Source organism: Styela clava, chromosome 10 (genome assembly GCF_964204865.1).
Source record: "Styela clava chromosome 10, kaStyClav1.hap1.2, whole genome shotgun sequence".
Lineage (NCBI taxonomy): Eukaryota > Metazoa > Chordata > Ascidiacea > Stolidobranchia > Styelidae > Styela > Styela clava.
Genome location: NC_135259.1, coordinates 6,445,164 through 6,459,503, shown reverse-complemented (window position 1 = coordinate 6,459,503; position 14,340 = coordinate 6,445,164). Strand labels below are relative to the sequence as shown.

Genomic DNA, 14,340 nt, shown 5'->3' with positions numbered 1-14,340 from the left:
TATGATTTCACGAAGCCTCTCTAGTTAATCAGGCTTTCCTTCATTTTTCGCATAGATCTTTCGCCTTTTACTAAAGATTTCCGTGGAGAGGAGCATACAATGAGTGTTTGCGATTTTTAAAGACCAGCATGTACTGGGTTCATGATTTACTCATACTCTAGATCAGAAAGGTCTGTCGAATGCTATTTTGTGTTCACAACTTTTATTCTTTTATGAATTAATAGACCTGGAGCACCACGAATTCACGGGAGAACTATTCAGTTTTCAATTAACTTTGAGTTATTAGAAAATGGATAATATTAAATATAACTGTTTTAGTAAACACGAGGCAACCAATGAAATCGAAATATTCTCAAAACAAAATAAATTAATGTGAAAACAAGCGCGCGGATAAAAATCACAATCTGGAGCCTAACAATCCACTTTATATGATTTTACGAAGGCTCTCTAGTTACTCAGGCTTTCCTTCATTTTTAGCATAGATCTTTCGCCTTTTACTAAAGATTTCCGTGGAGAGGAGCATACAATGAGTCTTTGCGATTTTTAAAGCCCAGTATGTACTGGGTTCATGATTTACTTATACTCTAGATCAGAAAGGTCTGTTGAATGCTAATTTGTGTTCACAACTTTTATTCTTTTATGAATTAATAGACCTGGAACACCACGACTTTACGGGAGAACAATTCAATTTTCAATTAACTTTGAGTTATTAGAAAATGGATAATATTAAAAAAAAATATTTTAGTAAACATGAGACAGCCAATGAAATCGAAATATTTTCAAAAGCAATAAATTAATGTGAAAACAAGCGCGCGGATAAAAATCACAATCTGGAGCCTAACAATCCACTTAATAGTTCTTTATGAAGGCTCTTTAGTTACTCAGGCTTCTCTTCTTTTTTCGCATAAATCTTTCGCCTTTTACTAAAGATTTCCGTGGAGAGGAGCACACAATGAGTCTTTGCGATTTTTAAAGCCCAGCATGTACTGGGTTCATGATTTACTTATACTCTAGATCAGAAAGGTCTGTTGAGTGCTAATTTGTGTTCACAACTTTTATTCTTTTATGAATTAATAGACCTGGAACACCACGACTTTACGGGAGAACTATTCAATTTTTAATTAACTTTGAGTTATTAGAAAATGGATAATAATAAAAAAAAATGTTTTAGTAAACATGAGACGACCAATGAAATCGCAATATTCTCAAAAGAAATAAATTAATGTGAAAACAAGCGCGCGGATAAAAATCACAATCTGGAGCCTAACAATCCACTTTATATGATTTTACGAAGGCTCTCCAGTTACTCTGGCTTCTCTTCATTTTTCGCATAAATCTTTCGCCTTTTACTAAAGATTTCCGTGGAGAGGAGCATACAATGAGTGTTTGCGATTTTTAAAGCTCAGTATGTACTGGGTTCATGATTTACTTATACTCTTGATCAGAAAGGTCTGTTGAATGCTAATTTGTGTTCACCACGTTTATTCTTTTATGAATTAATAGGCCTGGAACACCGCGACTTTTTGGGGGGAACTATTCAGTTTTAAAGTAACTTTGATTTAGGTATTAGAAAATTAGTAATAATAAATCTAATTGTTTTAGTAAACATGAGGCAATAAATGAAATAGAGTTAATCTAAAATAAAATAAAATAATATGAACACAAGCGCGCGAATAAAAATCACAATCTGGAGCTTAACAATCCACTTGATATGTCTTTACGAAGGTTCTCTAGTTATTCAGGCTTCTCTTCATTTTTCGCATAAATCTTTCGCCTTTTACTAAAGATTTCCGTGGAGAGGAGCATACGATGAGTCTTTGCGATTTTTAAAGCCCAGCATGTACTGGGTTCATGATTTACTTATACTCTAGATCAGAAAGGTCTGTTGAATGCTAATTTGTGTTCACAACTTTTATTCTTTTATGAATTAATAGACCTGGAACACCACGACTTTACGGGAGAACTATTCAATTTTCAATTAACTTTGAGTTATTAGAAAATGGATAATAATAAAAAAAAATGTTTTAGTAAACATGAGACGACCAATGAAATCGAAATATTCTTAAAAGAAATAAATTAATGTGAAAACAAGCGTGCGGATAAAAATCACAATCTGGAGCCTAACAATCCACTTTATATGATTTTACGAAGCCTCTCTAGTTACTCAGGCTTTCCTTCATTTTTCGCTTTAATCTTTCGCCTTTTACTAAAATTTCCGTGGAGAGGAGCATACAATGAGTGTTTGCGATTTTTAAAGCCCAGCATGTACTGGGTTCATGATTTACTCAAACTCAAGATCAGAAAGGTCCGTCGAATGCTAATTTGTGTTCACAACTTTTATTCTTTTATGAATTAATAGACCTGGAACACCACGACTTTACGGGAGAACTATTCAGTTTTCAATTAACTTTGAGTTATTTGAAAATGGATAATATCAAATATTACTGTTTTAGTAAACACGAGACAACCAATGAAATCGAAACATTCTCAAAAAAAATAAATTAATGTGAAAACAAGCACGCGGATAAAAATCACAATCTGGAGCCTAACAATCCACTTTATATGATTTTACGAAGGCTCTCCAGTTACTCAGGCTTCTCTTCATTTTTCGCATAAATCTTTCGCCTTTTACTGAAGATTTCCGTGGGGCGGAGCATACAATGAGTCTTTTCGATTTTTAAAGCCCAGTATGTACTGGGTTCATGATTTACTTATACTCTTGATCAGAAAGGTCAGTTGAATGCTAATTTGTGTTCACAACTTTTATTCTTTTATGAATTAATAGACCTGGAACACCGCGACTTTTTGGGGGGAACTATTCAGTTTTAAAGTAACTTTGATTTAGGTATTAGAAAATTAGTAATAATAAATCTAATTGTTTTAGTAAACATGAGGCAATAAATGAAATAGAGTTAATCTAAAATAAAATAAAATGATGTGAACACAAGCGCGCGAATAAAAATCACAATCTGGAGCTTAACAATCCACTTGATATGTCTTTACGAAGGTTCTCTAGTTATTCAGGCTTCTCTTCATTTTTCGCATAAATCTTTCGCCTTTTACTAAAGATTTCCGTGGAGAGGAGCATACAATGAGTCTTTGCGATTTTTAAAGCCCAGCATGTACTGGGTTCATGATTTACTTATACTCTAGATCTGAAAGGTCTGTTGAATGCTAAATTGTGTTCACAACTTTTATTCTTTTATGAATTAATAGACCTGGAACACCACGACTTTACGGGAGAACTATTCAATTTTCAATTAACTTTGAGTTATTAGAAAATGGATAATAATAAAAAAAATGTTTCAGTAAACATGAGACGACCAATGAAATCAAAATATTTTCAAAAGAAATAAATTAATGTGAAAACAAGCGCGCGGATAAAAATCACAATCTGGAGCCTAACAATCCACTTGATAGTTCTTTATGAAGGCTCTTTAGTTACTCAGGCTTCTCTTCATTTTTCGCATAAATCTTTTGCCTTTTACTAAAGATTTCCGTGGAGAGGAGCACACAATGAGTCTTTGCGATTTTTAAAGCCCAGCATGTACTGGGTTCATGATTTACTTATACTCTAGATCAGAAAGGTCTGTTGAATGCTAATTTGTGTTCACAACTTTTATTGTTTTATGAATTAATAGACCTGGAACACCACGACTTTACGGGAGAACTATTCAATTTTCAATTAACTTTGAGTTATTAGAAAATGGATAATAATAAAAAAAAATATTTTAGTAAACATGAGACGACCAATGAAATCGAAATATTCTTAAAAGAAATAAATTAATGTGAAAACAAGCGCGCGGATAAAAATCACAATCTGGAGCCTAACAATCCACTTTATATGATTTTACGAAGCCTCTCTAGTTACTCAGGCTTTCCTTCATTTTTCGCATAAATCTTTCGCCTTTTACTAAAGATTTCTGTGGAGAGGAGCATACAATGAGTGTTTGCAATTTTTAAAGCCCAGCATGTACTGGGTTCGTGATTTACTCATACTCTAGATCAGAAAGGTCTGTTGAATGCTAATTTGTGTTCACAACTTTTATTGTTTTATGAATTAATAGACCTGGAACACCACGACTTTACGGGAGAACTATTCAGTTTTCAATTAACTTTGAGTTATCAGAGAATGGATAATATTAAATATAACTGTTTTAGTAAACACGAGACAACCAATGAAATCGAAACATTCTCAAAAAAAATAAATTAATGTGAAAACAAGCGCCCGGATAAAAATCACAATCTGGAGCCTAACAATCCACTTTATATGATTTTACGAAGGCTCTCCAGTTAATCAGGCTTCTCTTCATTTTTCGCATAAATCTTTCGCCTTTTACTAAAGATTTCCGTGGGGAGGGGCATACAATGAGTCTTTGCGATTTTTAAAGCCCAGTATGTACTGGGTTCATGATTTACTTATACTCTTGATCAGAAAGGACAGTTGAATGCTAATTTGTGTTCACCACGTTTATTCTTTTATGAATTAATAGGCCTGGAACACCGCGACTTTTTGGGGGGAACTATTCAGTTTTAAAGTAACTTTGATTTAGGTATTAGAAAATTAGTAATAATAAATCTAAATGTTTTAGTAAACATGAGACAATGAATGAAATAGAGTTACTCTAAAATAAAATAAAATAATGTGAACACAAGCGCGCGAATAAAAATCACAATCTGGAGCTTAACAATCCACTTGATATGTCTTTATGAAGGTTCTGTAGTTATTCAGGCTTCTCTTCATTTTTCGCATAAATCTTTCGCCTTTTACTAAAGATTTCCGTGGAGAGGAGCATACAATGAGTGTTTGCGATTTTTAAAGCTCAGTATGTGCTGGGTTCATGATTTACTTATACTCTTGATCAGAAAGGTCTGTTGAATGCTAATTTGTGTTCACCACGTTTATTCTTTTATGAATTAATAGGCCTGGAACACCGTGACTTTTTGGGGGGAACTATTCAGTTTTAAAGTAACTTTGATTTAGGTATTAGAAAATTAGTAATAATAAATCTAACTGTTTTAGTAAACATGAGGCAATAAATGAAATAGAGTTAATCTAAAATAAAATAAAATAATGTGAACACAAGCGCGCGAATAAAAATCACAATCTGGAGCTTAACAATCCACTTGATATGTCTTTACGAAGGTTCTCTAGTTATTCAGGCTTCTCTTCATTTTTCGCATAAATCTTTCGCCTTTTACTAAAGATTTCGGTGGAGAGGAGCATACGACGAGTCTTTGCGATTTTTAAAGCCCAGCATGTACTGGGTTCATGATTTACTTATACTCTAGATCAGAAAGGTCTGTTGAATGCTAATTTGTGTTCACAACTTTTATTCTTTTATGAATTAATAGACCTGGAACACCACGATTTTACGGGAGAACTATTCAATTTTCAATTAACTTTGAGTTATTAGAAAATGGATAATAATAAAAAAAAATGTTTTAGTAAACATGAGACGACCAATGAAATCGAAATATTCTTAAAAGAAATAAATTAATGTGAAAACAAGCGCGCGGATAAAAATCACAATCTGGAGCCTAACAATCCACTTTATATGATTTTACGAAGCCTCTTTAGTTAGTCAAGCTTTCCTTCATTTTTCGCATAAATCTTTCGACTTTTACTAAAGATTTCCGTGGAGAGGAGCATACAATGAGTGTTTGCGATTTTTAAAGCCCAGCATGTACTGGGTTCATGATTTACTCAAACTCAAGATCAGAAAGGTCTGTCGAATGATATTTTGTGTTCACAACTTTTATTCTTTTATGAATTAATAGACCTGGAACACCACGACTTTACGGGAGAACTATTCAGTTTTCAATTAACTTTGAGTTATTAGAAAATGGATAATAATAAAAAAAAATATTTTAGTAAACATGAGACAACCAATGAAATCGAAATATTTTCAAAAGAAATAAATTAATGTGAAAACAAGCGCGCGGATAAAAATCACAATCTGGAGCCTAACAATCCACTTGATAGATCTTTACGAAGGCTCTTTAGTTACTCAGGCTTCTCTTCATTTTTCGCATAGATCTTTCGCCTTTTACTAAAGATTTCCATGGAGAGGAGCATACAATGAGTCTTTGCGATTTTTAAAGCCCATCATGTACTGGGTTCATGATTTCCTCATACTCTAGATCAGAAAGGTCTGTTGAATGCTAATTTGTGTTCACAACTATAATTCTTTTATGAATTAATAGACCTGGAACACCACGACTTTACGGGAGAACTATTTAGTTTTCAATTAATTTTGAGTTATTAGAAAATGGATAATAATAAAAAAAATGTTTTAGTAAACATGAGACGACCAATGAAATCAAAATATTTTCAAAAGAAATAAATTAATGTGAAAACAAGCGCGCGGATAAAAATCACAATCTGGAGCCTAACAAGCCACTTGATAGTTCTTTATGAAGGCTCTTTAGTTACTCAGGCTTCTCTTCATTTTTCGAATAATCTTTCGCCTTTTACTAAAGATTTCCGTGGAGAGGAGCACACAATGAGTCTTTGCGATTTTTAAAGCCCAGTATGTACTGGGTTCATGATTTACTTATACTCTTGATCAGAAAGGTCAGTTGAATGCTAATTTGTGTTCACCACGTTTATTCTTTTATGAATTAATAGGCCTGGAACACCACGACTTTACGGGAGAACTCATCAGTTTTCAATTAACTTTGAGTTATTAGAAAATGGATAATAATAAAAAAAAATATTTTAGTAAACATGAGACAACCAATGAAATCGAAATATTTTCAAAAGAAATAAATTAATGTGAAAACAAGCGCGCGGATAAAAATCACAATCTGGAGCCTAACAATCCACTTTATATGATTTCACGAAGCCTCTCTAGTTAATCAGGCTTTCCTTCATTTTTCGCATAGATCTTTCGCCTTTTACTAAAGATTTCCGTGGAGAGGAGCATACAATGAGTGTTTGCGATTTTTAAAGACCAGCATGTACTGGGTTCATGATTTACTCATACTCTAGATCAGAAAGGTCTGTCGAATGCTATTTTGTGTTCACAACTTTTATTCTTTTATGAATTAATAGACCTGGAGCACCACGAATTCACGGGAGAACTATTCAGTTTTCAATTAACTTTGAGTTATTAGAAAATGGATAATATTAAATATAACTGTTTTAGTAAACACGAGGCAACCAATGAAATCGAAATATTCTCAAAACAAAATAAATTAATGTGAAAACAAGCGCGCGGATAAAAATCACAATCTGGAGCCTAACAATCCACTTTATATGATTTTACGAAGGCTCTCCAGTTACTCAGGCTTCTCTTCGTTTTTCGCATAAATCTTTCGCCTTTTACTAAAGATTTCCGTGGAGAGGAGCATACAATGAGTCTTTGCGATTTTTAAAGCCCAGTATGTACTGGGTTCATGATTTACTTATACTCTAGATCACAACTTTTATTCTTTTATGAATTAATAGACCTGGAACACCACGACTTTACGGGAGAACTATTCAATTTTCAATTAACTTTGAGTTATTAGAAAATGGATAATATTAAAAAAAATATTTTAGTAAACATGAGACAGCCAATGAAATCGAAATATTTTCAAAAGCAATAAATTAATGTGAAAACAAGCGCGCGGATAAAAATCACAATCTGGAGCCTAACAATCCACTTGATAGTTCTTTATGAAGGCTCTTTAGTTACTCAGGCTTCTCTTCTTTTTTCGCATAAATCTTTCGCCTTTTACTAAAGATTTCCGTGGAGAGGAGCACACAATGAATGAGTCTTTGCGATTTTTAAAGCCCAGCATGTACTGGGTTCATGATTTACTTATACTCTAGATCAGAAAGGTCTGTTGAGTGCTAATTTGTGTTCACAACTTTTATTCTTTTATGAATTAATAGACCTGGAACACCACGACTTTACGGGAGAACTATTCAATTTTTAATTAACTTTGAGTTATTAGGAAATGGATAATAATAAAAAAAAATGTTTTAGTAAACATGAGACGACCAATGAAATCGAAATATTCTCAAAAGAAATACATTAATGTGAAAACAAGCGCGCGGATAAAAATCACAATCTGGAGCATAACAATCCACTTTATATGATTTTACGAAGGCTCTCCAGTTACTCAGGCTTCTCTTCATTTTTCGCATAAATCTTTCGCCTTTTACTAAAGATTTCCGTGGAGAGGAGCATACAATGAGTGTTTGCGATTTTTAAAGCTCAGTATGTACTGGGTTCATGATTTACTTATACTCTTGATCAGAAAGGTCTGTTGAATGCTAATTTGTGTTCACCACGTTTATTCTTTTATGAATTAATAGGCCTGGAACACCGCGACTTTTTGGGGGGAACTATTCAGTTTTAAAGTAACTTTGATTTAGGTATTAGAAAATTAGTAATAATAAATCTAATTGTTTTAGTAAACATGAGGCAATAAATGAAATAGAGTTAATCTAAAATAAAATAAAATAATGTGAACACAAGCGCGCGAATAAAAATCACAATCTGGAGCTTAACAATCCACTTGATATGTCTTTACGAAGGTTCTCTAGTTATTCAGGCTTCTCTTCATTTTTCGCATAAATCTTTCGCCTTTTACTAAAGATTTCCGTGGAGAGGAGCATACGATGAGTCTTTGCGATTTTTAAAGCCCAGCATGTACTGGGTTCATGATTTACTTATACTCTAGATCAGAAAGGTCTGTTGAATGCTAATTTCTGTTCACAACTTTTATTCTTTTATGAATTAATAGACCTGGAACACCACGACTTTACGGGAGAACTATTCAATTTTCAATTAACTTTGAGTTATTAAAAAATGGATAATAATAAAAAAAAATGTTTTAGTAAACATGAGACGACCAATGAAATCGAAATATTCTTAAAAGAAATAAATTAATGTGAAAACAAGCGCGCGGATAAAAATCACAATCTGGAGCCTAACAATCCACTTTATATGATTTTACGAAGCCTCTCTAGTTACTCAGGCTTTCCTTCATTTTTCGCATAAATCTTTCGCCTTTTACTAAAGATTTCCGTGGAGAGGAGCATACAATGAGTGTTTGCGATTTTTAAAGCCCAGCATGTACTGGGTTCATGATTTACTCAAACTCAAGATCAGAAAGGTCCGTCGAATGATATTTTGTGTTCACAACTTTTATTCTTTTATGAATTAATAGACCTGGAACACCACGACTTTACGGGAGAACTATTCAGTTTTCAATTAACTTTGAGTTATTAGAAAATGGATAATATCAAATATAACTGTTTTAGTAAACACGAGACAACCAATGAAATCGAAACATTCTCAAAAAAAATAAATTAATGTGAAAACAAGCACGCGGATAAAAATCACAATCTGGAGCCTAACAATCCACTTTATATGATTTTACGAAGGCTCTCCAGTTACTCAGGCTTCTCTTCATTTTTCGCATAAATCTTTCGCCTTTTACTAAAGATTTCCGTGGGGCGGAGCATACAATGAGTCTTTTCGATTTTTAAAGCCCAGTATGTACTGGGTTCATGATTTACTTATACTCTTGATCAGAAAAGTCAGTTGAATGCTAATTTGTGTTCACAACTTTTATTCTTTTATGAATTAATAGACCTGGAACACCACGACTTTTTGGGGGGAACTATTCAGTTTTAAAGTAACTTTGATTTAGGTATTAAAAAATTAGTAATAATAAATCTAATTGTTTTAGTAAACATGAGGCAATAAATGAAATAGAGTTAATCTAAAATAAAATAAAATGATGTGAACACAAGCGCGCGAATAAAAATCACAATCTGGAGCTTAACAATCCACTTTATATGATTTTACGAAGCCTCTCTAGTTACTCAGGCTTTCCTTCATTTTTCGCATAAATCTTTCGCCTTTTACTAAAGATTTCTGTGGAGAGGAGCATACAATGAGTGTTTGCGATTTTTAAAGCCCAGCATGTACTGGGTTCGTGATTTACTCATACTCTAGATCAGAAAGGTCTGTCGAATGCTATTTTGTGTTCACAACTTTTATTCTTTTATGAATTAATAGACCTGGAACACCACGACTTTACGGGAGAACTATTCAGTTTTCAATTAACTTTGAGTTATCAGAAATTGGATAATATTAAATATAACTGTTTTAGTAAACACGAGACAACCAATGAAATCGAAACATTCTCAAAAAAAATAAATTAATGTGAAAACAAGCGCCCGGATAAAAATCACAATCTGGAGCCTAACAATCCACTTTATATGATTTTACGAAGGCTCTCCAGTTAATCAGGCTTCTCTTCATTTTTCGCATAAATCTTTCGCCTTTTACTAAAGATTTCCGTGGGGAGGAGCATACAATGAGTCTTTGCGATTTTTAAAGCCCAGTATGTACTGGGTTCATGATTTACTTATACACTTGATCAGAAAGGTCAGTTGAATGCTAATTTGTGTTCACCACGTTTATTCTTTTATGAATTAATAGGCCTGGAACACCGCGACTTTTTGGGGGGAACTATTCAGTTTTAAAGTAACTTTGATTTAGGTATTAGAAAATTAGTAATAATAAATCTAAATGTTTTAGTAAACATGAGACAATGAATGAAATAGAGTTAATCTAAAATAAAATAAAATAAAATAATGTGAACACAAGCGCGCAAATAAAAATCACAATCTGGAGCTAAACAATCCACTTAATAGTTCTTTACGAAGGCTTTTTAGTTATTCAGGCTTCTATTCTTTTTTCGCATAAATCTTTCGCCTTTTACTAAAGATTTCCGTGGAGAGGAGCATACGATGAGTCTTTGCGATTTTTAAAGCCCAGTATGTACTGGGATCATGATTAACTTATACTCTAGATCAGAAAGGTCTGTTTAATGCTAATTTGTGTTCATAACTTTTATTCTTTTATGATTTAATAGACCTGGAACACCACGACTTTACGGGAGAACTATTCAATTTTCAATTAACTTTGAGTTATTAGAAAATGGATAATAATAAAAAAAAATATTTTAGTAAACATGAGACAACCAATGAAATCGAAATATTTTCAAAAGCAATAAATTAATGTGAAAACAAGCGCGCGGATAAAAATCACAATCTGGAGCCTAACAATCCACTTGATAGTTCTTTACGAAGGCTCTTTAGTTACTCAGGCTTCTCTTCATTTTTCGCATAGATCTTTCGCCTTTTACTAAAGATTTCCGTGGAGAGGAGCATACAATGAGTCTTTGCGATTTTTAAAGCCCAGCATGTACTGGGTTCAAGATTTCCTCATACTCTAGATCAGAAAGGTCTGTTGAATGCTAATTTGTGTTCACAACTTTTATTCTTTTATGAATTAATAGACCTGGAACACCACGACTTTACGGGATAAATATTCAATTTTCAATTAACTTTCAGTTATTGGAAACTGGATAATATTAAATATAACTGTTTTAGTAAACATGAGACAACCAATAAAATCGAAATATTCTCAAAAGAAATAAATTAATGTGAAAACAAGCGCACGGATAAAAATCACAATCTGGAGCCTAACAATCCACTTTATATGATTTTACGAAGGCTCTCCAGTTACTCAGGCTTCCCTTCATTTTTTGCATAAATCTTTCGCCTTTTACTAAAGATTTCCGTGGAGAGGAGCATACAATGAGTCTTTGCGATTTTTACAGCCCAGTATGTACTGGGTTCATGATTTACTTATACTCTAGATCAGAAAGGATTGTTGAATGCTAATTTGTGTTCACAACTTTTATTCCTTCATGAATTAATAGGCCTGGAACACCGCAACTTTTTGGGGGGAACTATTCAGTTTTAAAGTAACTTTGATTTAGGTATTAGAAAATTAGTAATAATAAATCTAATTGTTTTTAGTAAACAGGAGGCAATAAATGAAATATAGTTAATCTAAAAGTAAATAAACTAATGTGAACACAAGCGCGCAAATAAAAATCACAATCTGGAGCTAAACAATCCACTTAATAGTTCTTTACGAAGGCTTTTTAGTTACTCAGGCTTCTCTTCATTTTTCGCATAAATCTTTCGCCTTTTACTAAAGATTTCCGTGGAGAGGAGCATACAAAGAGTCTTTGCGATTTTTAAATCCCATCATGTACTTGGTTCATGATTTACTTATACTTCAGATCAGAAAGGTCTGCTGAATGCTAATTTGTGTTCACAACTTTTATTCTTTTATAAATTAATAGACCTGGAACAACACGACTTTACGGGAGAACTCATCAGTTTTCAATTAACTTTGAGTTATTAGAAAATGGATAATAATAAAAAAAAATGTTTTAGTAAACATAAGACAGCCAATGAAATCGAAATATTCTCAAAAAAAATGAATTAACGTGAAAACAAGCGTGCGGATAAAAATCACAATCTGGAGCCTGACAATCCACTTAATAGTTCTTTACGAAGGCTCTTTAGTTACTCAGGCTTCTCTTCATTTTTCACATAAATCTTTCGCCTTTTACTAAAGATTTCCGTGGAGAAGAGCATACAATGAGTCTTTGCGATTTTTAAAGCCCATCATGTACTTGGTTCATGATTTACTTATACCCTAGATCAGAAAGGTCTGCTGAATGCTAATTTGTGTTCACAAATTTTATTCTTTTATGAATTAATAGATCTGGAACACCACGACTTTACGGGAGAACTATTCAGTTTTCAATTAACTTTGAGTTATTAGAAAATGGATAATAAAAAAAATGCCTCACTTCATTTTTCGCGTAAATCTTTCGCCTTTTACTAAAGATTTCCGTGGAGAGGAGCATACAATGAGTCTTTGCGATTGTCAAAGCTCATCATGTACTGGGTTCATAATTTACTTATACTCTAGATCAGAAAGGTTTGTTGAATGCTAATTTGTGTTCACAACTTTTATTCTTTTATGAATTATTAGACCATGAACACCACGACTTTACGGGAGAACTGTTCAGTTTTCAATTAACTTTGAGTTATTAGAAAATGGATAATAATAACAAAAATGTTTTAATAAACATGAGACAACCAATGAAATCGAAATATTCTCAAAAGAAATAAATTAATGTGAAAACAAGCGCACGAATAAAAATCACAATTTGAGCTTAACAATCCACTTAATAGTTCTTTACGAAGGCTTTTTAGTTACTCAGGCTTCTCTTCATTTTTCGCATAAATCTTTCGCCTTTTACTAAAGATTTCCGTGGAGAGGAGCATGCAATGAGTCTTTGCGATTTTTAAGGCCCAGTATGTACTGGGTTCTTGATTTACTTATACTCTGGATCAGAAAGGTCTGTTTAATGCTATTTTGTGTTCACAACTTTTATTCTTTTATGAATTAATAGACCTGGAACACCACGACTTTACGAGAGAACTCATCAGTTTTCACTTAACTTTGAGTTATTAGAAAATGGATATTAATAAAAAAAAATATTTTAGTAAACATGAGACAACCAATGAAATCAAAATATTTTCAAAAGAAATAAATTAATGTGAAAACAAGCGCGCGGATAAAAATCGCAATCTGGAGCCTAACAATCCACTTGATAGTTCTTTTTGAAGGCTCTTTAGTTTCTCAAGCTTCTCTTCATTTTTCGCATAAATCTTTCGCCTTTTACTAAAGATTTCCGTGGAGAGGAGTACACAATGAGTCTTTGCGATTTTTAAATCTCTGTATGTACTGGGTTAATGATTTAATTATACTCTAGATCAGAAAGGTCTGTTGAATGCTAATTTGTGTTCACAACTTTTATTCTTTGTATGAATTAATAGACCTGGAACACCACGACTTTACGGGAGAACTCATCAGTTTTCAATTAACTTTGAGTTATTAGAAAATGGATAATAATAAAAAAAAATGTTTTAGTAAACATAAGACAACCAATGAAATCGAAATATTCTCAAAAGAAATAAATTAATGTGAAAACAAGCGCGCGGCTAAAAATCACAATCTGGAGCCGAACAATCCACTTGATAGTTCTTTACGAAGGCTCTTTAGTTACTCAGGCTTCTCTTCATTTTTCGCATAGATCTTTCGCCTTTTACTAAAGATTTCAGTGGAGAGGAGAATACAATGATTCTTTGCGGTTTTTAAAGCCCAGCATGTACTGGGTTCATGATTTCCGCATACTCTAGATCAGAAAGGTCAGATGAATGCTAATTTGTGTTCACCACGTTTAATCTTTTATGAATTAATAGGCCTGGAACACCGCGACTTTTTGGGGGGAACTATTCAGTTTTAAAGTAACTTTGATTTAGGTATTAGAAAATTAGTAATAATAAATCTAAATGTTTTAGTAAACATGAGACAATGAATGAAATAGAGTTAATCTAAAATAAAATAATGTGAACACAAGCGCGCGAATAAAAATCACAATCTGGAGCTTAACAAT

General features: G+C 32.9%; 31 non-coding genes and 3 pseudogenes across 31 annotated transcripts; all 34 read left to right on the top strand.

Annotated features, from left to right (window-relative positions):
* The first annotated feature begins 25 nt into the window (after positions 1-25).
* On the top strand, positions 26-139 carry LOC144428831 (U5 spliceosomal RNA). Its single transcript, XR_013478769.1, has one exon. It is a non-coding gene; the product is annotated as a U5 spliceosomal RNA (small nuclear RNA).
* Positions 140-452: 313 nt separating this feature from the next.
* LOC144428753 (U5 spliceosomal RNA) lies at positions 453-566 on the top strand. The gene has a single exon (XR_013478694.1). It is a non-coding gene; the product is annotated as a U5 spliceosomal RNA (small nuclear RNA).
* A 312-nt stretch (positions 567-878) lies between these two features.
* On the top strand, positions 879-992 carry LOC144428655 (U5 spliceosomal RNA). The gene has a single exon (XR_013478599.1). It is a non-coding gene; the product is annotated as a U5 spliceosomal RNA (small nuclear RNA).
* Positions 993-1,303: 311 nt separating this feature from the next.
* On the top strand, positions 1,304-1,418 carry LOC144428477 (U5 spliceosomal RNA). Its single transcript, XR_013478420.1, has one exon. It is a non-coding gene; the product is annotated as a U5 spliceosomal RNA (small nuclear RNA).
* Positions 1,419-1,735: 317 nt separating this feature from the next.
* On the top strand, positions 1,736-1,849 carry LOC144428608 (U5 spliceosomal RNA). Its single transcript, XR_013478551.1, has one exon. It is a non-coding gene; the product is annotated as a U5 spliceosomal RNA (small nuclear RNA).
* Positions 1,850-2,161: 312 nt separating this feature from the next.
* On the top strand, positions 2,162-2,274 carry LOC144428850 (U5 spliceosomal RNA). Its single transcript, XR_013478786.1, has one exon. It is a non-coding gene; the product is annotated as a U5 spliceosomal RNA (small nuclear RNA).
* A 312-nt stretch (positions 2,275-2,586) lies between these two features.
* Positions 2,587-2,700, top strand: LOC144428739 (U5 spliceosomal RNA). Its single transcript, XR_013478680.1, has one exon. It is a non-coding gene; the product is annotated as a U5 spliceosomal RNA (small nuclear RNA).
* A 317-nt stretch (positions 2,701-3,017) lies between these two features.
* Positions 3,018-3,131, top strand: LOC144428554 (U5 spliceosomal RNA). Its single transcript, XR_013478497.1, has one exon. It is a non-coding gene; the product is annotated as a U5 spliceosomal RNA (small nuclear RNA).
* A 311-nt stretch (positions 3,132-3,442) lies between these two features.
* On the top strand, positions 3,443-3,556 carry LOC144428509 (U5 spliceosomal RNA). Its single transcript, XR_013478452.1, has one exon. It is a non-coding gene; the product is annotated as a U5 spliceosomal RNA (small nuclear RNA).
* A 312-nt stretch (positions 3,557-3,868) lies between these two features.
* On the top strand, positions 3,869-3,982 carry LOC144428718 (U5 spliceosomal RNA). Its single transcript, XR_013478659.1, has one exon. It is a non-coding gene; the product is annotated as a U5 spliceosomal RNA (small nuclear RNA).
* A 312-nt stretch (positions 3,983-4,294) lies between these two features.
* Positions 4,295-4,408, top strand: LOC144428669 (U5 spliceosomal RNA). The gene has a single exon (XR_013478613.1). It is a non-coding gene; the product is annotated as a U5 spliceosomal RNA (small nuclear RNA).
* Positions 4,409-4,725: 317 nt separating this feature from the next.
* LOC144428591 (U5 spliceosomal RNA) lies at positions 4,726-4,839 on the top strand. The gene has a single exon (XR_013478534.1). It is a non-coding gene; the product is annotated as a U5 spliceosomal RNA (small nuclear RNA).
* Positions 4,840-5,155: 316 nt separating this feature from the next.
* Positions 5,156-5,271, top strand: LOC144428790 (U5 spliceosomal RNA). The gene has a single exon (XR_013478729.1). It is a non-coding gene; the product is annotated as a U5 spliceosomal RNA (small nuclear RNA).
* A 311-nt stretch (positions 5,272-5,582) lies between these two features.
* LOC144428837 (U5 spliceosomal RNA) lies at positions 5,583-5,696 on the top strand. The gene has a single exon (XR_013478775.1). It is a non-coding gene; the product is annotated as a U5 spliceosomal RNA (small nuclear RNA).
* A 312-nt stretch (positions 5,697-6,008) lies between these two features.
* On the top strand, positions 6,009-6,123 carry LOC144428764 (U5 spliceosomal RNA). The gene has a single exon (XR_013478704.1). It is a non-coding gene; the product is annotated as a U5 spliceosomal RNA (small nuclear RNA).
* A 310-nt stretch (positions 6,124-6,433) lies between these two features.
* LOC144428694 (U5 spliceosomal RNA) lies at positions 6,434-6,546 on the top strand. The gene has a single exon (XR_013478635.1). It is a non-coding gene; the product is annotated as a U5 spliceosomal RNA (small nuclear RNA).
* A 312-nt stretch (positions 6,547-6,858) lies between these two features.
* Positions 6,859-6,972, top strand: LOC144428830 (U5 spliceosomal RNA). The gene has a single exon (XR_013478768.1). It is a non-coding gene; the product is annotated as a U5 spliceosomal RNA (small nuclear RNA).
* A 313-nt stretch (positions 6,973-7,285) lies between these two features.
* Positions 7,286-7,399, top strand: LOC144428458 (U5 spliceosomal RNA). Its single transcript, XR_013478401.1, has one exon. It is a non-coding gene; the product is annotated as a U5 spliceosomal RNA (small nuclear RNA).
* Positions 7,400-7,678: 279 nt separating this feature from the next.
* Positions 7,679-7,798, top strand: LOC144428763 (U5 spliceosomal RNA; annotated as a pseudogene).
* A 311-nt stretch (positions 7,799-8,109) lies between these two features.
* Positions 8,110-8,223, top strand: LOC144428428 (U5 spliceosomal RNA). The gene has a single exon (XR_013478371.1). It is a non-coding gene; the product is annotated as a U5 spliceosomal RNA (small nuclear RNA).
* Positions 8,224-8,540: 317 nt separating this feature from the next.
* Positions 8,541-8,654, top strand: LOC144428607 (U5 spliceosomal RNA). Its single transcript, XR_013478550.1, has one exon. It is a non-coding gene; the product is annotated as a U5 spliceosomal RNA (small nuclear RNA).
* Positions 8,655-8,966: 312 nt separating this feature from the next.
* Positions 8,967-9,080, top strand: LOC144428716 (U5 spliceosomal RNA). The gene has a single exon (XR_013478657.1). It is a non-coding gene; the product is annotated as a U5 spliceosomal RNA (small nuclear RNA).
* Positions 9,081-9,392: 312 nt separating this feature from the next.
* LOC144428558 (U5 spliceosomal RNA) lies at positions 9,393-9,506 on the top strand. The gene has a single exon (XR_013478501.1). It is a non-coding gene; the product is annotated as a U5 spliceosomal RNA (small nuclear RNA).
* A 317-nt stretch (positions 9,507-9,823) lies between these two features.
* On the top strand, positions 9,824-9,937 carry LOC144428782 (U5 spliceosomal RNA). The gene has a single exon (XR_013478721.1). It is a non-coding gene; the product is annotated as a U5 spliceosomal RNA (small nuclear RNA).
* Positions 9,938-10,249: 312 nt separating this feature from the next.
* On the top strand, positions 10,250-10,363 carry LOC144428619 (U5 spliceosomal RNA). The gene has a single exon (XR_013478562.1). It is a non-coding gene; the product is annotated as a U5 spliceosomal RNA (small nuclear RNA).
* A 322-nt stretch (positions 10,364-10,685) lies between these two features.
* On the top strand, positions 10,686-10,799 carry LOC144428786 (U5 spliceosomal RNA). The gene has a single exon (XR_013478725.1). It is a non-coding gene; the product is annotated as a U5 spliceosomal RNA (small nuclear RNA).
* A 312-nt stretch (positions 10,800-11,111) lies between these two features.
* Positions 11,112-11,225, top strand: LOC144428596 (U5 spliceosomal RNA). Its single transcript, XR_013478539.1, has one exon. It is a non-coding gene; the product is annotated as a U5 spliceosomal RNA (small nuclear RNA).
* Positions 11,226-11,537: 312 nt separating this feature from the next.
* LOC144428603 (U5 spliceosomal RNA) lies at positions 11,538-11,651 on the top strand. The gene has a single exon (XR_013478546.1). It is a non-coding gene; the product is annotated as a U5 spliceosomal RNA (small nuclear RNA).
* A 317-nt stretch (positions 11,652-11,968) lies between these two features.
* Positions 11,969-12,090, top strand: LOC144428678 (U5 spliceosomal RNA; annotated as a pseudogene).
* A 305-nt stretch (positions 12,091-12,395) lies between these two features.
* Positions 12,396-12,516, top strand: LOC144428814 (U5 spliceosomal RNA; annotated as a pseudogene).
* Positions 12,517-12,669: 153 nt separating this feature from the next.
* Positions 12,670-12,785, top strand: LOC144428855 (U5 spliceosomal RNA). Its single transcript, XR_013478791.1, has one exon. It is a non-coding gene; the product is annotated as a U5 spliceosomal RNA (small nuclear RNA).
* Positions 12,786-13,094: 309 nt separating this feature from the next.
* LOC144428467 (U5 spliceosomal RNA) lies at positions 13,095-13,208 on the top strand. The gene has a single exon (XR_013478410.1). It is a non-coding gene; the product is annotated as a U5 spliceosomal RNA (small nuclear RNA).
* Positions 13,209-13,520: 312 nt separating this feature from the next.
* On the top strand, positions 13,521-13,634 carry LOC144428679 (U5 spliceosomal RNA). The gene has a single exon (XR_013478620.1). It is a non-coding gene; the product is annotated as a U5 spliceosomal RNA (small nuclear RNA).
* Positions 13,635-13,947: 313 nt separating this feature from the next.
* LOC144428835 (U5 spliceosomal RNA) lies at positions 13,948-14,061 on the top strand. Its single transcript, XR_013478773.1, has one exon. It is a non-coding gene; the product is annotated as a U5 spliceosomal RNA (small nuclear RNA).
* Positions 14,062-14,340: the final 279 nt, after the last annotated feature.